We start from the raw sequence: 5,350 nt of genomic DNA on the forward strand, positions 1-5,350 counted from the left end.
AAAGAAAAAGCAGTTACTTTTCATCATTTCTTTTTAATAGTTTCCATGAAATTTTCTTCAGTAAATTGTACCTAATAAGAACAAAAATCCTGGGACTCCCCTGGTGGTCCAGTGGCTAAGACTATGAGCTCTCAATGCTGGGGCCCTGGGTTTGATCCCTGATTGGGGAACTAGATCCCACATGCCACAACTAAGACCTTGTGCAGGCAAATAAATAAATAAAAATAAATATTTTTAAAAAAGAACAAAAATCCTAAAGTTCAATTTGTTAACTGTTCAAATGATATCTGGGTTTCCCTGTGGGCTCAATAGTAAAGAACCCGCCTACCAATGCAGGAAACCCCAGGTTCAATCCCTGGGTTGGGAAGATCCCCTGGAGGGGGAAAAGGCAACCCACTCCAGTATTCTTGCCTGGAGAATCTCATGGACAGAGGAGCCTGGCGGGCTATTACAGTCCATGGGGTCGCAAAGAGACACGACTGAGCACAGCACATACACAAATGGTATCTTGGACTAATTATTTTACGTTTTCTGGAGTTTCTGCTGTCATTTCTGTCCTCCAGGTAAGGAATTCACATAAACTGATACTATGTGTTAAATTATGTTACCCCCTCACCCCTGCCAAATTCACATGTTGAAGTCCTCTCAGTATCTCAGTATGCGACTACATTTGGAGAGAGGGCCTTCATAGAGGTAATTAAGGTTAAATGGGGTCATTAGGGTGGGCCCTAATCCAATACACCCTAGTGTCCTTATAAGAAGAGGAAATTTGGACACAGGTGTGTGTGCACAGAGGAAAGAACTTGTGAAGATAGAGGACGAAGATAGCAATTTACCAGTCAAGGAGAGAAGCCTTATCATCATTCATCATTTCAACACTTTGACCTTCAGATTTCTAGCCTCCAGAACTGGGACAAGATACATTTCTATTGTTTAAGCTGCCTAGTTTGGTATTTTGTTATGGCAGCCTTAGCAAACAGACTTAGATTTATCTCCTGATTTGGTTTTGTCAGCCATTAAAAAAGTATATATCAAATGCTTACTGAGTTTGACATGTTGCTCATAAATTCCAATCTTAAACACGGTTTTGGATTTCCTTGGTGAGCCAGAGTTTGGGAGTCCACTTGCTAGTGCAGGGGACACAGGTTTGATCCCTGCTCCAGGAAGATCTCACCTCCCCCAGCCCAACTACTGAGCCCTCACTCTAGACCCTGTGCTCCACACCAAGAGAAGCCACCACAATGAGAAGCCCGTGCACCTCAAACTAGAGAGTAGCCCCAACTCACTGCAACTAGAGAAAGCCAGCACAGCAAAAAATAAATACAAATTTTTTTAAAATAAAAATACTCAATGAAAACAAGACAAAGAAACAACTCAAGGTTGGTCATCAATTTCCAAAACACCTAATCTCACAGTAATGCTGTGTAAATGACCAGTAATGCTGAAGAAGCTGCAGTTGAACAGTTCTATGTACTTTGACCACCTCATGCGAAGAGCTGACTCATTGGAAAAGACTCTGATGCTGGGAGGGATTGGGGGCAAGAGGAGAAGTGGACGACAGAGGATGAGATGGCTGGATGACATCACTGACTCGATGGACGTGAGTCTGGGTGAACTCCGGGATTTGGTGATGGACAGGGAGGCCTGGCGTGCTGCGAATTCATGGGGTCGCAAAGAGTCGGACATGACTGAGCAGCTGAACTGAACTGAACTGAACTGATGAAGACCTACAAGACCTTTTAGAACTAACACCCAAAAAAGATGTCCTTTTCATTATAGGGGACTGGAATGCAAAAGTAGGAAGTCAAGAAACACCTGGAGTAACAGGCAAGTTTGGCCTTGGAGAACAGAATGAAGCAGGGCAAAGGCTAATAGAGTTTTGCCAAGAGAACGCACTGGTCATAGCAAACACCCTCTTCCAACAACATAAGAGAAGACTCTACACATGGACATCACCAGATGGCCAACACCGAAATCAGATTGATTATATTCTTTGCAGCCAAAGATGGAGAAGTTCTATACAGTCAGCAAAAACAAGACCAAGAGCTGACTGTGGCTCAGATCATGAACACCTTATTGTCAAATTCAGACTTGAAGAAAGTGGGGAAAACTACTAGACCATTCAGTTCAGTTCAGTTCAGTCGCTCAGTCATGTCCGACTCTTTGTGACCCCATGAACCTCAGCACACCAGGCCTCCCTGTCCATCACCAACTCCCGGAGTTCACTCAAACTCACATCCATCAAGTCAGTGATGCCATCCAGCCATCTCATCCTCTGTCGTCCCCTTCTCCTCCTGCCCCCAATCCCTCCCAACATCAGAGTCTTTCCAATGAGTCAATTCTTCGCATGAGGTGGCCAAAGTACTGGCGTTTCAGCTTTAGTGTCAGTCCTTCCAAAGAACACCCAGGACTGATCTCCTTTAGAATGGACTGGTTGGATCTCCTTGCAGTCCAAGGGACTCTCAAGAGTCTTCTCCAACACCACAGTTCAAAAGCATCAATTCTTCGGCGCTCAGCTTTCTTCACAGTCCAACTCTCACATCCATACATGACCACTGGAAAACCATAGCCTTGACTAGATGGACCTTTGTTGGCAAAGTAATGTTTCTGCTTTTGAATATGCTATCTAGGTTGGTCCATTCAGGTATGACCTAAATCAAATCCCTTATAATTATACAGCAGAAGGGACAAATAGATTTAAGGGACTAGATCTGATAGACAGAGTGCCTGAAGAACTATGGACGGAGGTTCGTGATATTGTACAGGAGACAGAGATCAAGACCATCCCCAAGAAAAAGAAAAGCAAAAAACCAAAATGGCTGTCTGAGGAGGCCTTACAAATAGCTGTGAAAAGAAGAGAAGCAAAAGCAAAGGAGAAAAGGAAAGATACACTCATTTGAATGCAGAGTTTCAAAGAATAGCAAGGAGAAATAAGAAAGCCTTCCTCAGCGATCAATGCAAAGAAATAGAGGAAAACAAAAGAATGGGAAAGACTAGAGATCTCTTCAAGAAAACTGCAGATACCAAGGGAACTTTTCATGGAAAGATGGGCTCAATAAAGTACAGAAATGGTATGGACCTAGGAGAAGCAGAAGATATTAAGAAGAGGTGGCAATAATACACAGAAGAACTGTACAAAAAAGATCTTCACGACCCAGATAATCACGATGGTGTGATCACTCACCTAGAGCCAGACATCCTGGAATGTGAAGTCAAGTGGGCCTTAGGAAGCCCCACTACAAACAAAGCTAGTGGAGGTGATGGAATTCCAGTTGAGCTATTTCAAATGCTGAAAGATGATGCTGTGAAAGTGCTGCAGTCAATATGGCAGCAAATTTGGAAAACTCAGCAGTGGCCACAGGACTAGAAAAGGTCAGTTTTCATTCCCATCCCAAAGAAAGGCAATGCCAAAGAATGCTCAAACTACACTACAATTGCACTCATCTCACCTGCTAATAAAGTAATGCTCAAAATTCTCCAAGCCAGGCTTGAGCAATACATGAACAGTGAACTTCCAGATGTTCAAGCTGGATTTAGAAAAGCCAGAGGAACCAGAGATCAAATTGCCAACATCTGCTGGATCATCAAAAAAGCAAGAGAGTTCCAGAAAAACATCTATTTCTGCTTTATTGACTATGCCAAAGCCTTTGACTGTGTGGATCACAACAAACTGTGGAAAATCTTCAAGAGATCAGAATACAAGACCACCTGACCTGCCTCTTGAGAAATCTGTATGCAGGTCAGGAAGCAACAGTTAGAACTGGACATGGAACAACAGACTGGTTCCAAATAGGAAAAGGAGTACGTCAAGGCTGTATATTGTCACCCTGCTTATTTAACTTATATGCAGAGTACATCATGAGAAACACTGGGCTGGAAGAAACACAAGCTGGAATCAAGATTGCGGGGAGAAATATCAATAACCTCAGATATGCAGGTGACACCACTCTTATGGCAGAAAGTGAAGAAGAACTAAAGAGCCTCTTGATGAAAGTGAAAGAGGAGAGTGAAAAAGTTGGCTTAAAGCTCAACATTCAGAAAACTAAGGTCATGGCATCCAGTCCCATCACGTCTTGGCAAATAGGGAAACAGTGGAAACAGTGGCTGACTTTATTTTTGGGGGCTCCAAAATCACTGCAGATGGTGATTGCAGTCATGAAATTAAAAGACGCTTACTCCTTGGAAGGAAAGCTATGACCAACCTAGACAGCATATTAAAAAGCAGAATCATTGCCAACAAATTCCATCTAGTCAAGGCTACGGTTTTTCCAGTAGTCATGTATGGATATGAGAGTTGGACTATAAAGAAAGCTGAGAACCAAAGAATTAATGCTTTTGAACTGTGGTGTTGCAGAAGACTCTTGAGAATCCCTTGGACTGCAAAGGAGATCCAACCAGTCCATCCTAAAGGAGATCAGTCTTGGGTGTTCATTGGAAGGACTGATGTTGAAGCTGAAACTCCAGTACTTTAGCCCCCTGATGCAAAGAGCTGACTCATTCGAAAAGACTCTGATACTGGGAAGAATTGAGGGCAGGAGGAGAAGGGGACGACAGAGGATGAATGGCATCACCAAATCAATGGACATGAGTTTGGGTAGACTCCGGGAGTTGGTGATGGACAGGGAGGCCTGGCATGCTGTGGTTCATGGGGTCGCAAAGAGTTGGACACGACTGAACTAATCTCAAAATGCCCGTAGAGGTCCACTCTCATTTCATTAGAAAAATACCAAAAAAAAAAAGTCAGTGAACAGAGTCGTCTTGTCCTCATCTGTAAGTTAAGAATAGAGCTATATAGATTCTTCATCTTTTCCAGCTCTGAAATAACTATAGATCTTTAAGATAGAAAGCTCTTGATTAATATTTGAGTGCCTAACATAAGCCAGGCACTGTTCTTGCCATGGGGATACAGCAGCAAATAAAAATAGATATATATTAACATTCTAGTGAGTAGACAGATGATAAGCAATAAAATATCGTGCTTAGTCGTGCCTCTTTGCAACCCCATGGACTGCAGCCCCTCAGGCTCCTCTATCTATGGGATTTTCTAGGCAAGGATACTGGAGTAGGTTGCCATGCCCTCCTCCAGGGGCTCTTCACTACCCAGGGATCAAACCTTCATCTCCTACATAGGCAAGCGAATTGTTTACTACTGCAGCACCTAGGAATCCTCTGAATTAAGTGGTAGTACGCACACAGCAGAAATGAGAAAGGGGAAAAGGGAAAAACGAGTAAAAATTGCTAGAAACAGTTTTTCACACCATGATAAAACGGGGTAAAGACTGGAAACTTCCGGGTACCAGAGCGAAGAGACCTGGCGACACGCGTTTCCAAGCCGACGACACCTGGCGCG

This window comes from Bubalus bubalis, chromosome 11, assembly GCF_019923935.1.
Source record: "Bubalus bubalis isolate 160015118507 breed Murrah chromosome 11, NDDB_SH_1, whole genome shotgun sequence".
Taxonomy (NCBI): Eukaryota; Metazoa; Chordata; class Mammalia; order Artiodactyla; family Bovidae; genus Bubalus; species Bubalus bubalis.